The 26,273-nt window shown below is 38.8% G+C and overlaps 1 protein-coding gene across 1 annotated transcript in view; it reads right to left on the bottom strand.

The window, feature by feature from the left end:
- RBFOX1 (RNA binding fox-1 homolog 1) overlaps positions 1-26,273 on the bottom strand; it is a 2,121,844-nt gene that overhangs the window by 1,077,342 nt on the left and 1,018,229 nt on the right. The window lies entirely within an intron of this gene.

Genomic DNA, 26,273 nt, shown 5'->3' with positions numbered 1-26,273 from the left:
AAGGTTCCCACCTGCTACTCTAAAGATCTTGATTGACACTGGAGGATCCCTAACTCCCAGTGAGCCTATGGAATAAGGGAATTTCAGGTGCTGGATAACTCCTTCTACAGGAAGCTCAGAGTTCCCATTCTAAGTAGTTACACTGTAATCTTACACGCATTCAATTGAAATATGGGAAGGTAAGGAAACAGAAGAAAGAGAAACCAATGTGATCACTGCCCCCAATTCCATCAGCATTCCAGGCAGCACACATATGCTGATGAGTGAGCCCAAAATAGGAGATGTGAACCCACTTTTTCCTCCTGGGTTGTCAGGTGGCAGATACCCCTCAGAGCAGGTGCAGCTCATCTCACCCAGAGAGAGTTTTTAAAGTTACATCCTTTCCAAATGGCATGGCTCTTAAGAGCAAACCAATGCCTCATCTGGTGCTTAATTAAAGAAGGAAATCCTTTTCAGAGCTGGAGAAGCACATGGCTGTGTTGTGCTCTTAAGGAGGCTTCAACTCGAGACCTTCTAAGCTAAAGGGATTGCCATCAGGAAGGCTTGGTGCTACGTCTTGGTCGTGTCTTTTCACCTTCACTGGCACAGAAGAGGCAACCATTTGATTCGTTATTAGGACTTGCTGTTTTGCTGAAAATCCTCAGGTATTACTTTATTTTCCTCTCTACTTTTCTATAGTTTACCCCAGCACTCTTTTCCCTTCTTTTCTTGCCTCTTCACTTTTTTTTTCCTATCAGAATCTCCAACATCCACTTAATGAAACTCTGCCACTAACCTTGACACAACTGTTGGCCACACTCAGGTTGCATTGCACACACTGCACGCTTTTTCTATCTGCAGATCTTGTTGCTCACGGAGCATGAGGGAACCTTCTCAGGGGTCAGGAAAATGGCTTAGGACCCTTTCAAGTCCTGGGATCTTGTCCATGAGAAAAGATCGAGGGTCAAGGAGGATACAGCTGAGCAAGGAGGAAAAATTAGGACACATTTTAAAAGTTTCTGCTCAGTGTTTTAATGTTTCAATGCATGTGCATAAATAAAACTATTTTATTTGTTTTTGCAAATGCAAAATCAAAAAAATTGTCATTTAAGGGCTATTTAGCAGATGAGTATTTTTATGGCAAAACAATGTCCCATTAAAATTGTTCATAAAACAGAAAGCACTGTACCAATCACAGTCTGAGTGACAATGACATGTCACTCACGATTTCTGGACCTAATTCTGTCTTAAATGTCCCACTGCAGAAGGCAATGCCCTTAACTATAACTGTGCTCTTTACCAAATTATTTCAGGGGTTATAAAAAACTATTCGTTTGCTCCCAACAGTCTGATCCAGCAATGGAACACAAGTTTAAATTTGTGCAATAAATTGTAATTCTGAATCTTACAGTTTTGCTAGTGTATCTGAGTGACTTACTAGAAGTCTGTATTTATAGAAAAAGTAAAAATCTAAACTACTGGCCCTCATAACCAAGAGGCATAAGTCAAAGAGCTATCCTAACCCTCCCTACCCCCACTGCTGGACGGGGGACACTGGGTGTGCGTGCTGGACAGTGAGAGTTGACTTCAAAGTGTCTGTTTTGCAGAGACAAGCACCATCTCCACACCACACATCCTTCTACCCCACCCCTATCCCTCAGGCCTGGATAAATTCTATTTCTTTAGTACTGCTTTTGTTTGTTGGTTTATAAGGCAGAGCTTGTTCTGGGTACAAGCTGACCATTAGAGACACCAAAGAGAAAAAGGTTATTCTGGAAATTTTCTGTTAATCCTTTCTTGGCCATATTACTATCTTGACAAAGACAGACAGGTTGCATTATCAAACTTAAACCTGGAGACCATTATGCTTAGCAAAATAAAACAGTCAGAAAAAAGACAAATACCATATGATTTCACTCATATGTGGAATCTAATGAACAAGTTGAACTAACAAGTAAAATAGAGTCAGACTCATAGACAGCAGGATGATAGCTCTGCAGGGGGAGGTTAGTGGGGAGGGATCGGGCAAAAAGGAAAGAAGACTCACAAACATGGACAACAGTGTGGTGACTGCAGGTGCGTCACCACACTGGAGGAAAAGTGTTAACCCCCTTGTAAGGGGGTTAAATGGCAATGGGGAAAATACAATAAAAAATGAACTTTACAGAAAAATTGAAGTCACCTTTGGGTGGCGTAATAATTTATTGCTCTGCAAAATGCCCCTGTAAGTACCACTGACTAATGGCAGAGGGAGCCTGAGTTGTATCCCATAGCTGGAAAAGGAAAAAATGACCCATAAATAGTGCTTAATGTTTCATGCTTTCTCTTAAAATTTTATTTGCTTTCTCTTACCTATGTATTTGGTGTTTTATATAAAACATAACACTTTTCCTCCAAAAGCTTTGAGCAAAATAGATGGTCCAGGAGAGAAGCTCTATGTACTCTGCGGCTAAGGCTCCCTGTCTTACCAAACTCCATTTCTATGGGCTAGAAATACTGCAGTTCAGGAAACCCATCAAATATAAAGTCATCCTGCCTGGGCAACTATGTATGTCATTGTGTTTAATAATAATAAAAAAATTTATTTTTATTATTATTATTATTATTATAAAACTATTAAAAATAAGCTCTATATTAATGTAACTCTGTTCCTGATGTTGCTGCAATACCTTCTGTATAATAATCCATTTAATGCATATTAATTGAAAAAGTGCTCAATATCACTAATTACCAGGGAAATTAAAACCGCAGTGACATACCACGTCACACCTACTAGATGGCTATTATTTAAAAAGAGGTCGTGTTGGTGAGGGTGTAGAGAAAAGGGCACCCTTGTACACTGACAGTGGGAATGTAAACTGGTGGAGCCACAGTAGTAAACAGTTTGGAACTTGCTCAAAAAACTAAAAATAAAACTACCATTTGATCCAGTAATCACTTTTGGGTACATGTCCAAAGGGATGGAGGTCAGGATCTCAGAAAGATGTCTGCACCCCCATGTTCATGGCAGCATTATTCACAGTAGCCGAGATGTGAAAAAAAACCCCAAACATCTGCCAATGGATGAATGGATAGTGAACACGTGGTATACATACACATGGAATATTATTCAGCCTCAAGAAGGAAAGAAAGACAAAAGAAAACCCTACCATTTGCAACAACACGAGTGGACCTACGTTAAGTGAAATAAGCCACATGCAGCAAAACAAACACTGCATGACCCTACTTCTGTGAGGAATCTGAAATATCAGTCTCTAGAACCAGAGAGTACAGTTGTGGTTACCAGGAGTGGGGGAAATGAGCAGATGTTGGTCAAAGGGCACAAAGTTTCAATTCTGCAAGATGAGTACATTCTGGAGCTCTAACGTAAAACATGGGGCCTGGAGTTAAAAATACTGTACTATACACTTCAAAGTTTTCTAAGAAATGAAATTTTATGTTCAGTGCTCTTACCATAAAAGAAAAAAACATAACAGGTCAAAAAGAAACTTTTGGGGGTGATAGGTAAGTGTATGGCCTTGATTGTGGGGATGATTTTACAGGCATGTACTTACCCCCAAACTGATCAGGCTGCATACATTAAATGCCATAGCTTTTTGAATGTCAATCATACCTGATACAGTGGCTTAAAAATAAATATGTAGATTAATTAAACCTCATTATATTGTTAAATGTAATTCATGAGAGCAATTAAACAGTATAAATGATTAAATCAATTGCACTTAATGATTTTAAAGCCAACACAATGGGAACGGTGGTTCCCAAATAAGGACTGTTCAAGTGTTTGCACTTCTCTGCCTGGAAATCAGTATGAGCAGATTACATTTTTTTCTTCACTTTTATAATTTCATTGCTAGATTCTAAGTATTAGTGTCCACATTAAACAACATGCTGTTATTCAAAGTAAGAGAGCCTAGCACAGTTCAAAATACCTTGCTGAGATTCTAAAAAGGATGAAACTAGGTCTTGATCCTCTTTGGGTTGGGTGCCTGTGAGGTGCCTTCTTTACCCCTTGACTCCCCATCCAGCTCTCATGTAATTGGCAACAGGGCACAGAGATGGGGTGGCCAATCGTCTCCTACCCGGCAGCCATCAACTGGAATTTAGATGTGTCTAAGTTTGAATTCTGGATCAGGGACGTTCCAAAAAATTTGGCAAGTTACTTAAATCCTGCTCAACACCTGTTTCCTCTCCTCTAAAATGGGTTTAATACCAGCCCATTCAGATGGTTACTGAGGATTATAAAGTTAACTAACACATGTTAAAGCACCTAGCACAGAACTGGGATATAGTAGGCATTTAAAATGTTTGAAAAATAAACCAAAGATGTTAAAATTTACTCAGGAAGATTATAACCACTGATGGCTTAGAACAATTTTATCCAATTTTTTTTGTTGTTAAGGTAAGGGTGACTGGAAAGTTTAAAGGACACATACACACTCATTTGGTCACAAATAAATATAGTTTTCAAGTCTTTTATTGGTATAACAATGGCTCAACTCAAACTTCGGTCTAAATCAGGAGTCAAACTTTTCCTATGAAGAGCCAGGTAGTAAATATTTTCTGTTTTGTGGGCCATATGGTCTCTGTTGCAACTATTCAGCTCTGCCCTTTAAAGCACAAAAACAACCACAGACAATATAAAAACAAAGGAGCAGGCCGTGTTCCCATGTAAGTCATTTAAGGACATACGTATTTCCATAAGCGAGAAGGCTCTGGTCTAGAAGTACGTTAATGGCCAGGGTGTTGCCATTTTACTTTCTATGTAGATTTTAGATGTTAAGCCCTTAGGAACCTAAGCTGAGTCCAACTGCCCAACTCATTCAGGACAAAAATAAAAATAAAAGCTATCCTTTAAAGAATGGAAACAAATCCACTGTGTTATCTTGACTCTTACAAGCTCATCTGCAGTGTCAAAAAAAGAATAGCGCCTTTATGCACACAAGGTGGAGGGAGAGAGCCCTTCATCTTACTATCAAATGAAAAACCACCAACAAAGCTCATTCCACTGCTTCTTATTTTCTGAATGACATACTCCACCTAATTCTGCAGACATATGAAGTGTCAGGCAACCACTTTGCCTGGCTAAAAATCTAGTCATAGAAGACCAAGAGGATAGAGACTGAATGTTAGAAAATGTGTTTCAGAATGGCAACACTTGCCCATGTCCAGGGCTTTAGGGTTTGTAGAACGTTTCCCACACACTGTCTATTATTTACTGTTCATGAGAATCAGGCTGTGTATGAGAGGTTATGATTATTATGCCCATTTTACAAAGGAATATGTGGATTTTCCAGAGCTGGTAAGCACCTTGCCTGGGGTCTAACAGAGCTAATAATCCATGGCTTAAGGTCTGACCCCAGGAGGCTAAGTCAGAAGACACAATGCAGTTACGTTGTGCTGGAACACACGTTTGGCACTCTGAGCCACCCGGGGAGAGGTCCTACTCTCCTGCCCACCCACCCCCCCACTGCTGTAAGGAAGCTACAAATGTAGAGAGGCCTCCTGTAAGTACTAGAGGTGGTAATCCTAAAGCTTCGTCCTGCAGCCAGGACATCAGAGCCAGGTGTGAATGGGCTGACACTCCATTCCAGTCCTCCAGGCATTTGCTCACCACCAGGTTAGTATCTCCCCATTGAGGCCTCACACATCATGTACTACAGAGAAGCCTTCCCTGCCACGCCCTTTCCAAAGTCTTGACCCACAAAATCTGTGGGTATAATAAGTATTTTCTACTTTAAAATATTTTTCAAAAGAAAGAACTGATCCCAGAATCTTTTCCTTAGAGGCTCAGTCCTCCTTCTGCCATATGTTGCCACCTCTTTTTAATGCACAGCTATCGGTTAACTTGGCTTAAATAAACATTGCAGGAAGGAGAAAGGGTGAAATATATACAGTGAAGTGATTAGTGCTGTTGCTGAGTAATTAATGTTCTGAATATGATCCGTAATCCATATGGAAGGTGTAATCAAAGCGCAAGAGAGGTGACCTGCCCACTCTGGAGTGAACCTTTCCAAAATACTAACTCAGGGACTGACTTTAGGGCCAAATTTTCACTCAGGAGCTGTCTTCCTTATGTTAAAAGATTTTCTTTTTTGGTATTAAAATGTACAATTGTCCTTCCTTCAAATATCAGGCAAATGCACGAATAGACAGCAATTTTGTGATCAGCTCAACACTGATACACATTAAATTGGATGTGACTGAGATATTATGAAAAACTCTACATTGAACTCCTTCACATGTATTATTTTGTGCATTCATGTGGCTATTTTCAAAACTGAAAATATTTGTGTCATAGGGCTAATTAATAAAAGAGGCATTGCTAAATAAAACTGTATCTTTATACACATATACACACACACATATATATACATCTTCAAAATTTATACCTACTCATACTATTGCCATCAGTATGTGAGGGTTTTTGTTACCTCATAGTCTTGCCAAAATTGGCTACTAGCAATTGCGTTAATCTTTGCAAATTCAAGATGTAAAAATGGCATGCCATTGTGATTCTAATTTGTTTTTCTATGGACACCAACATTTAAATGCAGTCATCGAATCTGGCGCCCACTGGAATGAAAGGGCTGCTCTCACCCAAACAGATGAAATTTGCTCAGAGGCTGGTGACAATCACAGGAGAGAGAGCACACATCAAAGGCTCCGTTTAAAGCGTTCGATGAGTTTTCAGAAATAACGTGGAAATTTGAGTAACATTAATTCAGGTGTAGTGAACATCACTAGTTTTGGATGATCAAGAGGCCACCCCTCTCTGCATATAATTTTTTTTAGTGGTCCTGTCTCTCTCAGAGAGGATGAACTGTCAGTCTGGATGGTTCTTATAGAGTTGATTCTAAGGCTAGTTCAAGGTGCACATGGGAGCTGGCCTAGCTGTTAGGAACTCACATCCGTCTGACAATCGGGATGGTTGTAGTGATGGGCATGTGACCCAGGGTTTTCCACTGAGGACGTCCAGAGAGCAAGATGAAACCTGGGCCAGCGAGTCATCATCGTACCACTTCATAATGGCTGAGGCAACCTAGACAGGGCAGCAATAGAGCCCAGTGAGAGAGAGGGAGCTCCAGTCCTAATCGATATTGTGTGAGCTTCTGGATTCAGTAAACTTGGAGCAATTCCTGGAGTTTTCCGTTCTGAATGTTAATATAATTCCTTTTTGCTTTGACTAGCTTTGGTGAGGTTCTGCCCCTTCTACGCATAGGAAACATAACTAACAGATCAGTTCAAAAAAGCTTCTGATCCCAATTGTTACCTGCCCAACACTTTGAAGTAGGGAATTCTTGTCCTTCCTATGTCATTCCACAGCATTATATCAAGGCTAAAGGACATTATTGAACAAAATACTATGAAATAACAGTCAATCAATAGTTCAGTGAATAAAGAATGTAGAAATGGTGATGTGTGTGCTTGTGCATGTATGTATACAAGGTCTGTCTAGAAAAAGTCCAGCCATTGTTAATATAACAAAAATGGTTTGTGCAACATCAGTGTAACCTGGCAGCAAAGGAAAATGGACTGGAATGTGCATGCATGAATAATGACGACTTCACTGTACTAGGCAGTAGGGGCAGTAGATGCCATTCAGTGAGCATGTGTACTGTGTGGCCATCACGTTCAAAATGAGTGAGTAGAGCAATGAATCCACATCAAATTTTGCATTAAGTTTGAACATTGCTTTGCAGAACCTATTCAGATGATTCAGAAGGCTGCAGCCGTGGGAAACTGGTGATGGGCAGTTTCATCATGACAACGTGCCTGCTCATGCATCAATCTGGTGCAGAGTTTTTTGGTGAAACATCAAATCACCCAGCTGACTCAGCATCCCCTACAGCCCAGATCTGATGCCCTGTGACTTTTGGCTTTTCCAAAACTGAAATCACCTTTGAAAGGGAAGATATTTCAGACCATCAATGTGATTCAGGAAAATATGGGGCAGCTGATGGCAATTGGGAGAACTGGGTGAGGCCCCAAGTTGCCTATTTTGAAGGGGACTGAAACATCATTGTCTTATGTACAAAGTTTCTTGTATCTTCTTCAATAAATGTTTTCCTTCCTTCCTTCCTTCCTTCCTTCCTTCCTTCCTTCCTTCCTTCCTTCCTTCCTTCCTTCCTTCCTTCCTTCCTTTCTTCATTTTTTCCCATTACCATTTAGTTCCCTATACCCTCCTGCCCTCAGCAGTCACTACACTGTTGTCCATGTCCATGGGTCTTTTTTCCTATTTGCTTGGTCCTTCCATCCCTTAACCTCCCCTCCCCCCTAATTGTCATCCTGCTCTCCATCTATGAGTCTGTCCCCATTTTCCTTCTTAGTTATGTTTGTTCATTAGATTCCACATATGAGTGAAATCATATGGTATTTGTCTTTCTCTGACTAGCTTATTTTACTTGGCATAATGTTCCCCAGGCCCATCCATACTGTCACAATGGGTAAAATTTTCTTTTTATGGCCGAGTAGTGTTCCATTGTGTAAATGTCCTGTAGTTGTTTCATCCACTCATCTACTGATGGACACTTGGGCTGCTTCTATATGTTGGTGATTGTAAATAATGCTGCAAAGAAAGTTGGGGTGCTTATGTTCTTTCAAATTAGTGTTTTTGGCTCCTTTGGATATATTTCCAGCAGTGGAATAGCTGGGTTAAAGGCAGATCCATTTTTAATTTTTTGAGGTATCCCCATACTGCTTTCTACAGTGGCTGCACCAATCTATGTTCTTACATGCCTAGACCCTTCTGGACAGACCTTATATATATAAAATATACACATATGTATACATGTATGTGTACACACACCCTGTGTATATATACATATATATATACAAGATGTATATGTATATATATATACACATACATATATATACAACTTGTGTATTCACACATTAGTGTAAATGGTGAAATACTGAATAAATGGTGTTGAGTCAGCCAGATAAATCTCAAGAAATATGATACATGTTAGATTTGGTACTTAACTTTCAAGAAATAAATTCTAGGTAAATTAAAAAGATCTAAAGATAAAGCATAAGACCATAAATTATTACAAGAAAGCATAAGAGGTTATTTTTATAAAATTTGCATGGGGAAGGATAGCTTCTTGAGTCAATAATTAAAGTGATCACACAAAAATTAAGCTTTTATATGGCAAAAGATAGGTGAAGTCAGAAAGCAAATGATAGCACATATCTTAACAACTACAACTGACTGATGTGAACAGCTATAGCATACCAAGAATTCCTACAAGTTAAGAAGAGAAAGATAAACCAATTGAAAATGGACAAAGATTGTACATAAATGATTCATACAGGAGGAAAGATGTTGTGTATCACAAGTAGTTAAGAAAATGCAAATTAAAGCAAAATATACCATGTGCCATACTTATACTCAATCATTTAAAATCATTGCCAATATCCAGTGTTGGGGAGATTACAAATTATTCTAATGTCTTTGGGTAAAATTTGGCAATATCTGTTGAAATTAAAAATTTGCAAAATATTCACTAATTATTTCACTTCTGGGAATTCATTCAACAGGAATAAAAAGTAGCAGAGCTAAAGAAATATATACATATGTTTACTGTAGCAGTGCTTTATTTTTATCTGGAAACAAAAGGAACTAATCTAAAGTAGAAATAATCTAAAGACTATCAGTGGGGGCATAGCAGAACAAAGTACGATGCATGCATATCATGGAATACTATGCAGCCGTTACAAAGGACCCAGCAGAGCTTTAATACTGAAATGTGAGGATAATAACCATGCCACGTGAAAATGGCAAGTTCCCCGATAAAGTACAGACTATGAGCACTTCTCTGAAAGACATATGGGTGAAGATGTGTATTTATATTAGCAGAAGAGAGAATACGAAAGAGCATAAACCAACATGTGAAGGGAAATCTGTTTGCCCAGGAAGATAATGGAGGCCTGAAGGGGTAGATGGAGATGGGCCACCTATTAATTTTTCTTTAGATAGTTCTCTGCTATTTTAATAGTTCCAAAAGGTACGTATTACATTTTAAAATTTAAATGACTAAAACAAAGATTTAAAAGGTATAAAATCATCTCTGGATCTTTTAATTTAAAATGTTTTTAAAAAGGAAACAGAAGGCAAGTTAGTAGGTTTTATAACACTTCTACCCAATTTTCATTTGCTCTCTGCCTCTAGGAAAATGCATCGTGTGAAACATTAAATGTACAAGCCTCTTGGCATTAATCCAGTCAGAGCTTGCCCCACTGAAAGTTAACACAGCCTGTTTAACAAAGCATAATTAAAAGCACCAAACAACTAAAATATCCGTATAATTACCACAAAGCTGATATAATTGCATACATCCTTTTATCGGATGATATTACTATCCCTTCATAAGCACAAAGATAGCTTACACAGAACAGTCCTCCCAGCTCTTTGATTCACCTAAAATTATCCAATTAATCTGCAGATTGCCAGTGGAAAAAATAATCTTTTATTAAATATCTTTGTCAAAACAGAATCTACTTATTAAATTCCTATATGGAGACAGTCATTCCTTACTTTCAGGAAAAAGAAAAAAATTGAAATTCCACATTATGATAAAACAGTTCTGTGCCATCTATCCAGGTCAATATTATGGATGAATTATTTGTTGAAGTGTATTTATTTTATTTTTAGAGCAGTTTTAGCTTCACAGAAAAACTGGGAGCAAGGTACAAAGATTTCCTGGTACCCTCTGCCTCCACACATGCATAGCCTTCCCCGTTATCAACATCTCCACTACAGTGGCACATTTGTAATCACTGATGAACCTCCATGGACAAATCACTATCACCCAAAGTTCCTAATTTACATTACGGTTAACTCTTGGGGGTGTACATGCTATGGGTTTGGACAACTGTATAATGACATACGTCCATCATTATAGTGTTGGGTTGGCCAAAAAGTCTGTTTATATTTTTTTCTGTAAAATAAAAGACACATTTTTCATCTTCACCAATAACTTTATTTATTTGGATATTTTGGGTATGTTGGCTATCTCCTGCGTGGTATAACGCTGATGGTTCCCAATCAATGTCTCAGTTTGATCACAATCAACTTCAACGGGTCTACCCAACCACAGAGCACCGTCCAGTGAGAAAGCTCCAGCACAAAACTTCACAAATCACTTCTGACACATTCTACCAGTCACAGCACTTTCCCCATACACTGCACAAATCTTTTTTATTTTTGCATTTCAGTTTTTTGCCTTTCTTGAAATAATAAAGCATAATATGCCAAAAATGTTCCATATTTTCTTCCACCTTCAATATTAAAATGGCTACACAAAAACTCACCAATTTTTATGTTTTTTAAATGCACACTATTATGACAGCTGTCACATTACAATCTAACAAAATTATTTTGAATGAAGTTAAAGACAACTAAGCACTTCTAGAGCTATCTTATAGAAGAAAAAATGAAATTTTGGCTACCAATATTATATACAGTAGTTTCACTGCCCTAAAAGTCTTCTGTGTTCTGCCTACTTATGCTCCCTTGCCCTCTGATCCCTGGAAACCACTGAAATATTTACTATCTCCATAGTTTTACCTTTTCCAGAATGTCAGAATAGTTGGAATCATAACATGTATAGACTTTCCAGATTGGCTTCCTTCACTTAATAACTACACATTTAAGTTTCTTGTACATCTTTTCATGACTTGATATCTCATTTCAATTCATGCTAAATAACATTCAATTTCCTGGATGTACCAAAGTTTATTGGTCCATTCACCTCTTTGTTACTTCCAAGTTTTGGAAATTAAGAACAGAGCTGTTTTAAACATCCATGTGCAGGTTTTTGTGTGGATATAAATTTTTGACTCCTTTCAGTAAATACCAAGGGCAAAATTGCTGGATGGCATGGTAGGAGCACGTTTAGTTTTGAAAAAAAATGCCAAACTACCTCTCAAAGTGGCTGCACCACTTTGCATTCCCACCAGCAACATATGAGAATTCCTGTTGCTCCACATCCTCTCCAGCATTTGGTGTTGTCAGTGTTCCAGACTTTGGTGGGTAGTAGTATCTTATGGCTGTATTAATTTACATTTCCAAATATTTTTTATTTTGCCAAAAATAATTATGGGAACACAATTAAACAAATAGTGATAACCTATGTTATAGGCTAAATTGTGCCACCCCCATCCCTCAAATTCATGTCGAAGTGCTAGTGCCTAATGCTCAGAATGTGAATGTATTCTGGGATAGGGCCTTTAATTAAGGTAAAATGAGGTCATATGGATGGGCCCTGATCCAATAGGACTTGTTTCCTTATAAGAAGCCGAGATTAGGACACAGATGCACGTAGAGGGAGGGAAGACCATGTGAAGACTCAGGGAGGAGACAGCCATCCACAAGCCAAAAAGAGAAGCCTCAGAGGAAACCAACCCAGCTGACATCTTGATCTCAGATTTACAGCCTCCAGGAATGTGAGACAATAAAGTTCTGTTGTTTAAGCTGACCAATTTGTGGCACTTTGGTATGAGAGCCCCAGCAAATGCAAGCAATCTAAGTTATAGATAAGTATGCAGTTATTGATGAGAAGGAGCAAGATTTTAAAATAGTGACCTTAAGGATATTCACAACATTTTGTTTGGATATAAGAATGTATTATCAATCTTCAAAGATACATGAAGCACTAGATAAAAGGGAGGTCCTGTAAAGAAAAATCTTTCCAGCAAGACTTCAGTTGTATGTCAGTTACACAATTATTTTCATTCTTCGGTGTCTTCCATTTCAAATCGTTCATGCAATTTTGAACTTGTTATAATGCTTGATATACCTAAATGAATACTTAGGAGATGGAGAGAGGAGATATGAAATTAAAGCTCTTTTGAAAGGACGACATTGTAAGCTGAGTGAGTATCCTGAATAAAGAAAAAGTGTTAATTTCTAAACTCCATTTTCAAAAACACTGACTTTCTAGTGAAAATTCAGGAATACTGCTATGTCCAGTCTGGGAGGAATTGGGGAAGCTCTGCTAGTCCTCTGACAAACCACTCAGGGACAGGAACAGCAATCCACAGAGGACAGTGACTTCAATCCTTCGGGAACCTGGAGGAAACATCTAGAAGCAGATCTTGCAAAGGCAAAATGCATTTGACATTATGTATTTGTCCTTCAAATCCATATCCATTTTGCATTCAACTCCATAATATATCTGTGATGATTTTACATAAAATATTGTTTATAATTCTTTTATTCCTCACTTCCAGGTCACATGGGTGCTCCAAGAGATGTGCTTAGTTTTCTCTGTGGTTTGAGGAGCCTCAGAGCATGTTGCCACGTGGTCAGGGACAGTTGGGCAAACTCAGGGGATGACACAGGGCACCAGTTATTTTCTTACTCTGAAATGCCAGTGGTCCATACTAAATTTTCATGACTGATGGTGTTTATCATGATGAAGCAATGAGAGTAACAATCAACATATTTAGCACTTAGTACATGCCTGGTATTAAGCTAGGTGTTTTTCATGCATTTTCTCCCTTAATTTTTCTAATAAGCCAGAGAGTCTGGAACTATGACCATATACATATTAAATATGGAGAAACTGAGGCTTAGAGGCATTAAGTATATATTTTCCAAGGTCAAACCAATAACAAATAGGACAGCCAGTCTGTGAATACAGTAAACTCTTCAGATTGCAAACCCTTAACCACTATGTATGCTCTTGCTGTGTTCTTGAGTAATAACAACCAGGTTAAAAACTCCATGCTCCAAATAAATTTCCATAGCTCAGAATAATATGGAGTTCTGTTGCACAAGGAGGGTCCCCAGAAACAGTAACCACTACAAAACAAGTTGCACAAAACTTGTTGCTCCCTTGCTAAAACTTCCTAGCACTGAATGTCAACAGTTTATATGCTATCATTTAAAAACACTCCATAAATACCAAAGGATTATTATTGCTTTCAATTTTGAAGACATACACCTGTGTACCTATGTGGCCATGTATGTGGCCATGCACCTCATTCCTGAGAGGGCATCCTGGACCTCCTCTCACTTTGCACCAGAGTCATCTGTAAATTGCATTGCAGGGGAGAATCTTATACCCACTATTTTTTTAAGATGCTGAATTTACAACTCCATTCGTAACACCTATCTGCACACAACAATTGGCTAATTACACTCTGGTCATTAAAGCAGATCAAACGATGAAGGACAGCAAATCACTGGGGTCCACATTATCATTCATCCTAGCAGATAGCAGCACCTACTCCTGTGCCTCAAATGAGACAATAATTTCCAGAGTTTCAACTATGCACATAAAATGGGTCCTTAATTGGGAGGCCTTTGAATACCCCCAGCAATTTAATGAGTCCTGGGGCACTACAGGAACTGTGATAGGAACCAGAGCTCAGGTTATTAAAGATACAGTGAGCTGTCTGGAAAAGCAGGCAGTAATTCAGTGTATCACTGAAGCCACATTTCTCTCCATGGCAAACCAAAGCTATGGCAGGGGGACTTTCAGAATGTCAAGGTCACTTGAAAATAATGTAAGACTCCAGAGAGACCTCCAGAATCTTGTCTTTTTTTCATTATCAGTTCTCCTTGAGTTTATCAAGGAGACCCTATTGCCAAGGGACCCTTCGGCACCATGACACAAGCTGTATCACGTTCTGCTAGAGGCATGGGCTCGTTGTTGTTATAATGGTGCTTAGACTTCTTCATGGATTCTTTCTCCCCAGGGAAACCTCTCAATGTTGGGATCCAAAAAGATCTTGAGTCTTGTTTCTTCCTCACCTCAAACTCTACCAAGATGACCCATCAATTCCCATGGCTTAAAAATCATGTATACTCCAAGGCTTCCAAATATAGCACTCATCCCACTTTGCTTCTGAGTACCAGATTTATACACTCAACTGCCTATTAAACATCTCTTTTCATCTAAGTGTCTTCCAAACATCCCAAACATCATGTCTCTGACTTAGTCATCTTCTCCTTTACACCCAATATTCGTTCCTCTTCCTATTTCTTCCATCTCCTTAAATGTTACCTGCATCCACCTAGAACATTACAGAATGAAACTTCAGAGTCCAAGTTGCTCCTTCTCACACCTTCACCCACTATTTACAATTAATCACCAAGGTAAATTGACTCTCCCACCTCATACCTCACAGATGCATTCAGTTCTCTTCACTCCCCCAGCCATTATCCTTACCCAGAGCCTCCATATTTCTCACCTGCAACATCCCCCTAACTAATGCTCCTCTCCCGTCTCCTTCCACCACAATCCATTCTCCACGCTGCAGGGAGAGTTACCTTTCTAAATGGAAAATTTGATCCACTTCAATGGTTCCCAATTGTCCTTAAAGTAAAAGCTAAAATCCTTAACTTGCCTTAACAGAACCCTAAGTTATCTGTTCCTTACTTATCTCCAGGTTCATTGACTGTGGCCTTTCCCCATCATCATCAATAAACTCAAATAGGTCCGCACACACACACACACACACACACACACACTGATCTACTTTCTGTTCTAAGAATACACAATTCCCTTTACCCCAAGGCCATTGGACATGCCATTTTTCTATCTGTAAAAAACCCATTTTTAATCATATGTATACCATCCTCCCACTCCTCAGCATCTATCAAAATTCCAGCAACAGAGTGGGTGCTAAATAAATTACACAGAAGAAATATAGCAAGATAGCAGGATATATGGCTTCATTTCTTCCTTCTTTCCTTCATTCCCTCCTTTCTTTTCTTTTATTTAACCAGAATTCTAATATATAAAGATATATGCCTTGCACTTAATTCCAGTGGCTAGTTTAACCTAAGATGGTTAATATATTAGAATAAATGAAATGTTACAATTTTTGTATTACAATGTTATAATTTTTTTACCCTCCATCCTCTTCTTTCTTACCATTATTCTCCTTTCATCCTTTCATTATTTGTTTTAATCATATCTTATGGTTTACTGAATATGTGTCCTCATTGCAAGCCATCTCAAACCATTTTGGGGACTAGAACTAGAAGAAAGGCAGCCATAAAATCCACACAGATATGGCCATCACCACCTGCAGGTCCCCCCACATTCATGCTGTCTGGAATGCTGAAGACCACTGACTTGATTAAAAAGTCATCATATATTTGTGGCAATATGAGTTACCTGTATATATATGATAAACCTGGGACAGGAAGGCCTTTCAGTAATATTGATCTAGGAGAATAAAAGCAACGTGTCATTGTTTTATGGTAATAGTTCACAACAGCTCCACGATGATTTAATAATTGAATTCATGGAACTCCTGCCCTCTAAAGAGATAGGTCCTGTTTACATTCTGCTTGTCACTCACTGGGAGGCTAAGGGGCTTGCTGAAGGTCAAGGATGAGCATAAACCTCTGTGCAGCTTTTCCTATCACTGCTGAGCGGGAATGATACCTCCCTCCTATGGGTGGTGCCTGTTTCATCTTTTCCCTGCTCCCATCACAGCTTTCCTGCCATTACACTGTAGCTAGATTTTTTAGGTCCCTGAGGTTCCAATAGACTTCAGAATCTAAGGATAAGGATTTTTTCCCTTTAAAAAATACTTGAGGAGCTTGTGATATATAAGGAGGTAGAGAGTATAAGAGACAGGAAAGAGAGACAAAGCGAAAGTTGGGGACAGCAAAGGGAAAGAGGAGAGGAAAGGAAGAGAGGGGAGAGGGAAAATCTATGCCTCTCTTCACTCAAGTTCAATCCATTCTTGAACCACACACAAGACACTTTCCAAAGTTCACAGTATTAATGTTTCCAAGACAGAACAATGCAATATTTAGGGGAAAAGTATGATTTTAAGGAGTATATTATCAGTATTCTTAAACAATACTGATAATTATTTGTTTAAGTTGTTATTGTCCCTCTTTTCTAGTAGACCAGCATTGTCAGAAAGAATTTTCTGCAACAATGGAAATGTTCTATCCATGTGTATTATCCAATATGCTAGCCTCCAGCCACATGTGACTAGTAAGCACTTGAAATGTGACTTGTCCAGCTGAGGCACTAAAATTTTAACTTTAATTCATTTATGCATAAATTTCAACAGCCATGTGGGTCTTATGGAGGCCATATTGGTGAGCACAGGTGGAGATTATAAGCTTTCAAAAGATAGGGGCTTGGTCTACTTTCAGTCCCACATAGCTGGTATGCCATAAGTGCACATCTATAGAATGAGAGGAGCAAATAAGAATTAAGGGAATGAGAATTTAATTGACTGGGGTGTTTCCCCATAAAGCAATATTGAACATTACTAAACATAATTATCATGGAGATTAGTACCTAACATTTAATGAGCATCTTCTATGTGCAAAACCCTACCCTAAAAGCTTTATAATCACCATCTCATGTTCATTCAGTAACCCTGTGGGGCAGACATAATTATTTTTTCTCATCTCATAGAGTGGAAAATAAGACACAGAGAGGTTGATCAACCAAGATGACACAGCTAGATAAGATAAGACAGCAGGATCTACATTCAAGCCATCTACCTTCAGAGGCTAAACTTTTAGCCCCTGTAGCCAATGGTTGCCTTGAGCAGCATTTAATAATCTCTGGGTCCCTGGTGGAGGCTTCTTAGAGGGTCTTCCCTGCCCTCCAATGTCTGTCACTACAAACTGTGGCATATGGAAGGTGACAGAAAGAGCACTACAGGCCAATGTTGCATCATTATGCGCACATGTTCTGTCTGCGGTGCTGTGGGGTGAGCAGCACAGGAGGGAGTGCCTAACTTAGTTAGACTGAGCAGGGGAGGTTCCCAAGGCTGGTGACACCAGAGAGCTGAATCTTGAAGGATGATCAGGAAGTATCTAGCTTAGAAAGACAGGGAAGCTTTCCAGGTGAAGGTGGTCACATCAGTAAAAAGGAACAGCAGCCTCATGGGGAGGCACACCATGTCCAGATGCTAAAATGTCAAGCATTAACTAAATGGTCCTTAGTCTGAGAGTTACTCTGTCTTCTGTTATCTCCATAATCCCATTGATAATAGTATCTAACTATGAAAAAATCACCTAAAGCACGCAACAGAACATAACCAGTACTTTATACATGTGAGCTATGTTTATCCTTAATGTTAGTAATCACCCTAATCATTAATTATTTGATTATTTTTGCATCCACAAAAGGCTTTGCATGACATATATACATTAGGCCACTCCACACATACTCTTTTGATTCAAATACAATAAAAAAATAAGTAGAGTTTTAGGTAAAATTTACAAGTGTGCACCTTAGTTGACACAGCACTGTGCTGAATTTGAAGAGATGAACTTCAGAAATGAAGGGTGAGAATCGGGACACTCAATGGGGAGAAAATAAGGCAAGGGGAGTGTCAGGAGAATGGAAGGTATCCAATCTGTTTACCCCAGTTCCCACATTCTCTATTGTCTTAAACTAGGCCCATTTTTCTCATTGACATTGTCTGCTTAGATATTTGAGTTTGTGGCTCCTGTTGCTTAGGGGACATAAAGAATAAGAGCAGATCAATATTTTGGGGGTTACGTTTATTTCTAGATCTACTTATTACTCATTCTCCTGTTTCCTTGGGTCCAGGAAGGATTAAATTGGCTTATATTGACAAACACAATACAGCAAGATAAAATAGATTTATTTATCTAGTTAACAGATGATAAAAGGGAAGAAATGAAAATGGGAGTAGGAGACATATTGACACCAGGAATTTAAGTTAATACTAACAAACACATACAGCACAAAGCCTTCTTGGTTTGCTGCGAAAATGCCAAAAATTTTGTCCAGATTTTCCTGCCAGTCAACGTGGAGGGGAATCTTATAATTAATATGCATAACGCCAGGTGCTTATGGCACAAAAATAAACCAGTGATTCAATGTTATCACAATTGTTCCCCAAGGCAGAAGCAAAAGAAAGTTTTGCCATGTGATAAGCATGACAGTCGCAGTCACATCTCACCTGATGGCATGGCTGTGTGTAATGGAAGCCTCATAACTCTGTGATACAGGCACACACAGTTCTACTCCTCATATGGTAGGTGCGAAAACTGATGCTTACAGGAATCAAGAGAAATGCTCTAGTTGAGAAGTAGAGCTGGGGTTGGGATCCAGGCAGTCTGCTACCATAGCGACCTGAAATGTAATACCCAGGACACATCCTCACAGAGGCACAGAGGGCATTTTTGGGTTTTGCCACATCCTTGGATATAGGCTCCTGGTATCATCCCAAAATGCAAGCTAATAAAAGCAATTGTAGGAAGGAATTCATGCAATCCAATCCCCAAACATACCTCTCTGCGGACCTGGTATCCCAAGCGTTTACTTTCACAGTAGCTGGAGGAATGGAGGGAAAACACATCCTTCTCAAAATCCTCCTTAAATTTTGCTTCTCATACTCACCTCCTTACATATCTATCTAGGGGCCAGTGAGGCTAAGCCACCTTCATTAGCAAGAACCTGATGGGATACTGCATTGTGTGGCTTGTTAAGTGTGGACCACCATGCACCCTTTCTTTCCTTTCCTGTACACTTGAATTCAAAGAACACAAAGTCAGTCTTACAGAATACTAGAATTCTACATTAGAAATTTAACCTAGTGTTCACGCTAAACACTAGAAGATAGGATGACTTTTCCTCTTGAGACTGCTGTTTCCACATACCAGCACACATCACATGGCACTGTGTGCAGTGAGACAAGGGGCAAGTCTTCTAAGTCAGCCAACTGAAAGGAAGCAGCTATTTGTAAGAAAATCAAACCTCCGCTCTTAGCCACCACCTACAGAAAACAAACGTTTATGTAGAGCTTTTCACAACACCTAATCAGGTGCTGGCCTTCCAAGGAAATTCACAACCCAGAATGTTCTACCCTAAACAAGATCACCGTGATTTCTGCAATATAATTGTTACATCAGATCTTCGAAGCCTCCAGATGCCCCTCAGAAGGCAATATGTGTAGATGTGAGAAAGGAACATGGTTTCTTTATGAATGGCTTAATGACAGAATAATTAAATTCTGAGACTTTAATGTAGAAGCATCTATTGAAGCTATTGTATTTTATATGTTGCACTTGACATCTTCCAAAATCCTCTGTGTTCTCCTATAACATTAGCGGAAAGTTGAAAGTTGTAAGAAAGCTTTACAATTCTGACTCCAGACCTGCTCCATGTATGGTGTACTTGCAGTTACAAGAATACAGGGCTTCACGTCTTTCTGCCCTAGTGATGCTCTTGCCTTCTCCCTCAATGTAGTTTGATATAAAACCATCCACAGATCTGGGAAATTACTTTATAAAAACATATTTGTTCCTCTTTCATTAAATCATTATCAACTTTAACACATAAAATGAAGTATGTTACATAGAACCAGTACAAAAATAGAGGCTACAAATGTACTTTGCATTTGGTCAACATTTAATAGGATTAGCATATTGAAGGCACAAAAAGATACTGAGGGTTAATCAAAGGTAAACACACATGCTGAAAAAAATTTTCAGTCGATAACCTAAGTGGAGGCTCTGTGAGTATACTGGAGAGGCTCTCAGGCAGGGTGATATTTTGTCCTCCAGGTGAGATTTGGTTGTCACAACTAGAGCAAGTATTAATGCTGGTAAAGTCCACGAGTGCTGGCGAACACTTTATGATGCACAGGAATGCCCCACCCGAATACAACATCATTGAGCCTAAGACGTCAAAAAAGCTATGGTTGAGAAACCCTGATTAGGCAGACCTTATCAAAAAAAAAATGAATTTCATTCAAAGGAAAATGCATTGAATTAAGGGAAATAGCTTTGAAACCAGAACATAACACTCTTCCATTAACTGTGCTTAAGTTTGTCATTAAGAGAAAGAGAGAGAAGGAGAAAGAGGGAGGAGGGAAATGGAGGGAGAGGGGAAGGGAGAGACTCACTCTTATCAGGAATATCTTGTTGTAACACAGATAACTGATTGAGTAATGGGAGAGTGACAAAAATGCCTAAGGCCACTCTCTCTGGAACAAGTCCTAACACTTGGGTTCACGATTGGATGCCTGCCTTTCCCCTGCTTGAAATTAAAAAGAACAAATGTTCTCTTTTTTACCATCGTCTTTCAGAATGATGAATAAAAGGTTTAATTTACTGACTGCTAAAAATAAAAGCCCTGCCATAGCTCTTAAGAGTCTTTGGTGTAGCATAAAAGCTGGTTTAGAAATACGGATTATGAATTCTAATTTTGTTAACACTTGGCATTAATGAACTTCAGGTGTAAATAAATATGTGATATGTCCATGCATGTGCAGATATATAATATACATGCATATTCATATAGCTCCATAGAGAATTAGCACATGGTCTCAAAATGGGCACCTTTGCACTAATAGACAACCTTAGCCAAGGATTCTGGCAACTGCACATTGAAATGATTGAAAGTCAATACTAGGTTTCAGAATGTGCTGTCAGTCCATTCAATGCCTACCAAATTTTTATAACATATAATTCATATAACTCCCATTTCTGCACAGTCCAATTAACTTCAAACAGGTATATAATTGTTGGTCTTGAGGGATATGTTAGGCCATTATTACTAAATTATCCACTAGATAGCGAGACAGTATTTTCAAATCTATTTCACTTATAGCCACAGGTTCCAGACTAGGCCTTTCTGGCAAACACTCTTCTCCACTGTACAAGAAATCTGTTGGACAATCTGTCACATAAACATACATAGGAAATGTACATAATGCAATGCTTGAAGAAGAAGAGGTCCAATAGACCATGAACTTCTAATGAATGAATTTTAACAGTTTGCAATCTGGTGTGCAGGTTTCAAAGTTTTTCTGTTGAAAAGGAATGCGTCTTGTGTTTTATGTTTTCTTAGACTTGGTTTAATTACAATGACAAAGAGTAAAAATACATCTTTCATTCCTGGGGAAAAACAAACAAACAAACAACAAACCCTTGCCCATTAGTATCTAGACAGGGCTGCTTGCCTCCCAGTGAGGGACTGGTGTGGGAAATCAGGACACCTTTAGCTCTGCTAAACTCCTTTCCAGCCTGTGCCATGTCCCTTAGCAGCACAGGAGATGCTGCCATCCTTTCACCGTGATAGCTGTCTCTTTGGTTTTCTTTCTGCTCTTACTATATTCCAGGCTTGAAATCAATATAATTAGTTTGAGGATTATATATAGGAAATATAACTGTGTATAGTTAGTGAGAATACCAATGTTAAAATAGTAATGCTAAAAAAAAAGTAGATGTTCTTACTCCCATTTTACAGAGAAGACGACTAAGTCTCTGTCAGGCTCACTATCTTAAGAAAGTAGCCACTGTTCCCTCCTGGCCCTGTCTTGTCAGGGTGCCTCATTCACCACTGGAGCAGAGAAGGTATTAATACATATTTGTAGAATAAATAAAGTGTTCCAAAACTCTTGTCCCTTCTATGTGACTCAGGTGTCTCTTGCATAAAAAGTTTTTGAAAGTATAAAATCTATTATTTTATGAAACAAGATTTAAATCAAATTTCCTACCTCTTTAAAGTGATATCATTAAGAATCTTTAAAAATTTGACAAATAATCCAGAAATTACAAATATATTGTTTTTGGTGTCTTTCTGTTGTTTTATTTTTTTAATTGTCCAAATTTACTGCATATAATGTTACTTTACAGCACAGAGGATAGACACTCATATAAGTTACAAAATGTTCCCTCCAGTAATTCAAGTGCCCACCTAGCCTTATAGGTAGTTATTATAATGTTAACTATATTCCCTATGCTATACTTTACATCCCCATCCCTGTTTTATAACTACTAATTGGTACTTCTTAATATTATCACCTTACTTCACCCCATCCCCCAACTCCCCTCCCCTCTGGCATCTTTCAGTCTGTTCTCTCTATCTGTAAGTCTGTTTCAATTTTGTGTGATCATCTGTTTTGTTCCTCAGAGTCTACATATAAATGAAATCATATGGCATTTGTCTTTCTCTATCTGGTTTATTTCACTTAGCACAATGTTCTCCAGATCCACCCATGCTGTCACAAATGGTAAGGTTTCATTATTTTTCATGGTTGAGTAATATTCCATTGTATACATGTACCACTGCTCTTTAATCCATTTGTCTATTGATGGGCACTTAATTGCTTCCCCACATTGGTTATTGTAAATAATGCTGCAATAAACATAAGAGTGCATATATTCCTTCTAATTAGTGTTTGGGGTTTCTTCAGATATATACCCAGAAATGGAATCACCGGGTCATAAGGCAGTTCCATTTTTAATTTTTTGAGGCACTTTCACACTGTCTTCCACAGTGGTTGCATAAATCTGCATTTTCACTAACAATGCAGTAGGGTTTCCTTTTCTCCACAACCTTGCCAAAACTTGTTGTTTGTCGATTTATTGATTACAGCCATTCTGACAGGTGTGAGATGATATATCACTGTGGTTTTAATTTGCATTTCTCTGATGATTAGTGAGGTTGAGCATCTTTTCTTATGTCTGTTGGCCTCTTGGATAAGTGCTTATTCAGGTCCTCTGCTCACTTTTTAATTGGGTTGTTTTTTTGGTGTTGAGTTGTCTGAGTTCTTTATAAATTTTAGGTATTAACCCCTTGTAAATATATCATTGACAAATATCTTCTTCCATTCAGCAGGTTGTTTTTTTCATTTTGTTGATGGTTTCTCTTGCTGTGTAAAACCTTTTTCATTTGATGTAGTCCAATTTATTTTTTTCTTTTGTTTGTCTTGCCCAAGGAGATGTGTCAGAAAAAGTACCGCTAAGAGAAATAGCTAAGATTTGACTGCCTAAGCTTTCTTCTAGAAGGTTTATGGTTTCAGGTCTTACTTCTAAATCTTTAATCCATTTTGAGTTTATTCTTGTATTGGGTTGGCCAAAAATTCCATTTAGGTTTTTCTGTAAAATAAAAGACACATTTTCATTTTCACCAATAACTATTGATTTGGATATTTTTTAGTATGTTGGCTATCTCCTGCAGGGTATAACATTGATGTTCCTCAATTAATGTCTGGATTTGATTGCTATCAATGTCAACTGGTCTACCTGACCATGGAGTACTGTCCAGTGAGAAATCTCCAGCACAACTGGTAAGGCCACTGTGGAAAACAGTATGGAATTTCCTCAGAAAACTAAAAATGGAACTGCCCTTTGACCCAGCAATTCTGCTGCTGGGATTATACCCTAAGAACCCTGAAACAGCAATCCAAAAGAGCCTGTGCACCCCAATGTTCATAGCAGCACAATTTACAATAGCCAAGTACTGGAAGCAACCTAAGTGCCCATCAGCAAACGAGTGGATCCAAAAACTATGGTATATTTACACAATGGAATTCTACACAGCAGAGAGAAAGAAGGAGCTTATACCCTTTGCAACAGCATGGATGAAACTGGAGAGCATTATGCTAAGTGAAATAAGCCAGGCGGTGAGGGACAAATACCATATGATCTCACCTTTAACTGGAACATAATCAACAAAAGAAAAAAGCAAACAAAATACCACCAGAGACATTGAGGGGGGGAACTGTCTAGCAGTGGCCAGGGGGGAGTGAGGTGGGGACAGTGGGAAGAGGGGATTGCAGGAACTATTATAAAGGACACATGGACAAAATCGGGGGGGATGGTGGGGGTGGGGGAGGGAGGTGGGTTCAGCCGGGGTGGGGGGAGGGAAGGGGAGAAAAGGCATACAACTGTAATTGAATAACAATAAAAAATAAATTAAAAAAAAAAGAAATCTCCAGCACAAAACTTCGCAAACCACTTTTGACACACTCTGTTAGTCACAGCACCTTCTCCATACACTTCACAAATCCTCTTTTTTTGCCTTTCAGTTGTGTTTTTACATTTCTTGAAATAATAAAGCATAATGTGCTGAAAATGTTATGTATTTACTTCCACCTTCAATCAAAATGGCTACATAAAAATTCACCAGTTTTGATAAGTTTTTTAAAATGCTGCTAATATGACAGCTGTGACAACACAATCTAACGAAATTGTTTCTAATGAAGTTCAAGACAACTAAGCACTACTAGAGCCATGTTTGGAAACAAACAAGCAAACTTTTTGACCAACCCAATACATGCTATAGATATTTTTAAAGCACCTACTATGTGTAAGATGCTGTGTTAGGCACTGGGGAAGATGAATCAAATCAGCCTTCTCTTCCAAGAGCTCAGAGGCAGAAGGTAAACAAACAACTGATATAACAAGCTGGTAGGATCTCTCACATGTGATGGGCTTCTCCAGTTCCTACTAGAGTTCCTTCTTCATCTCATTCTATGTGCTCTCTCTGGGTGGTAGGACTATGATTATGGATTAAATCACACCCAAACTTTTGATTTCCATGCTATTGCTTCATCCCAGAGAGACCTTTCCCCTGAGCTTCAGAAGTTTGAAAACAATAATTGACCAGATATCTCCATGTGATATTCCACAAGCCCCTGAAATAAAAGATAATCCATAAAATCATATACCAAAGTCATCATTTCTGCTAGTTCACCTTCCATTTATTTTATTTTATTTTATTTTTTTGCTTTTTCTGCTGATGCACTCCACCCACCCTGTCACCTCAATCTAGAAGTTATCCTGAATCACTCCCCTGCTCCCTAGTACTCTTACACTGAGTCAGCAAACTTTGGCCATGAGTGCCTCCCACACATATTCCTGCCCCATTTCCACTGCATCAGAATCTCACCATCTTTTGCATGGAATACATATAACAGTTTCCTGACTTCTCCCCTGGCTTTGATCTCACTCAAATGCACTCTCCACTCAGCCTCCAGAGGAACACATGGAAAATGAAAATATGGCCATTCACTCCCCAGCTTCCAGCCTTCCTGTTACTCCCGTGTTTGCACAGGGCAAAGCCCCAGCTCATCAGGTCATGTGTACACATTTTCAGTTTCCAGCTAGCTCTATCCTTGCACGTTACCCCCCAGCAAAATCAAACTAGTTTTTGTCCTTCTCTTATCTCTCTACATACCCTTCACTTCTCTGTACCACAGACATGACTTTTTCAATTGACATTTTCCTTTTATTGTACCTTCTGCCCAGGACATCACTTTCTGAGACTTTGAGTGAGCATAACATGCCAAGCATTGTGTCCAGTACGGGGAATAGTGTGTTGCATAAAGCAGAACCTATCTGTGACTTTGTGGAGTTTACAGCCTCTCTAGAGGACACTGACAAAACCAACTAAGGAAATAAACACTTGATTTTAATTGTGATCTACACTAGGACAGAGACTGGAGAGAATGAAATGAGTGAAAAGAGTATCTTATTTACTTCATATGATACTCTGTGGGTATCTCTAATATCAAGGATCACTACCTTATAC

This window comes from Desmodus rotundus, chromosome 1 (genome assembly GCF_022682495.2).
Source record: "Desmodus rotundus isolate HL8 chromosome 1, HLdesRot8A.1, whole genome shotgun sequence".
NCBI lineage: Eukaryota > Metazoa > Chordata > Mammalia > Chiroptera > Phyllostomidae > Desmodus > Desmodus rotundus.
This window is presented reverse-complemented; position numbering and strand designations above follow the sequence as displayed.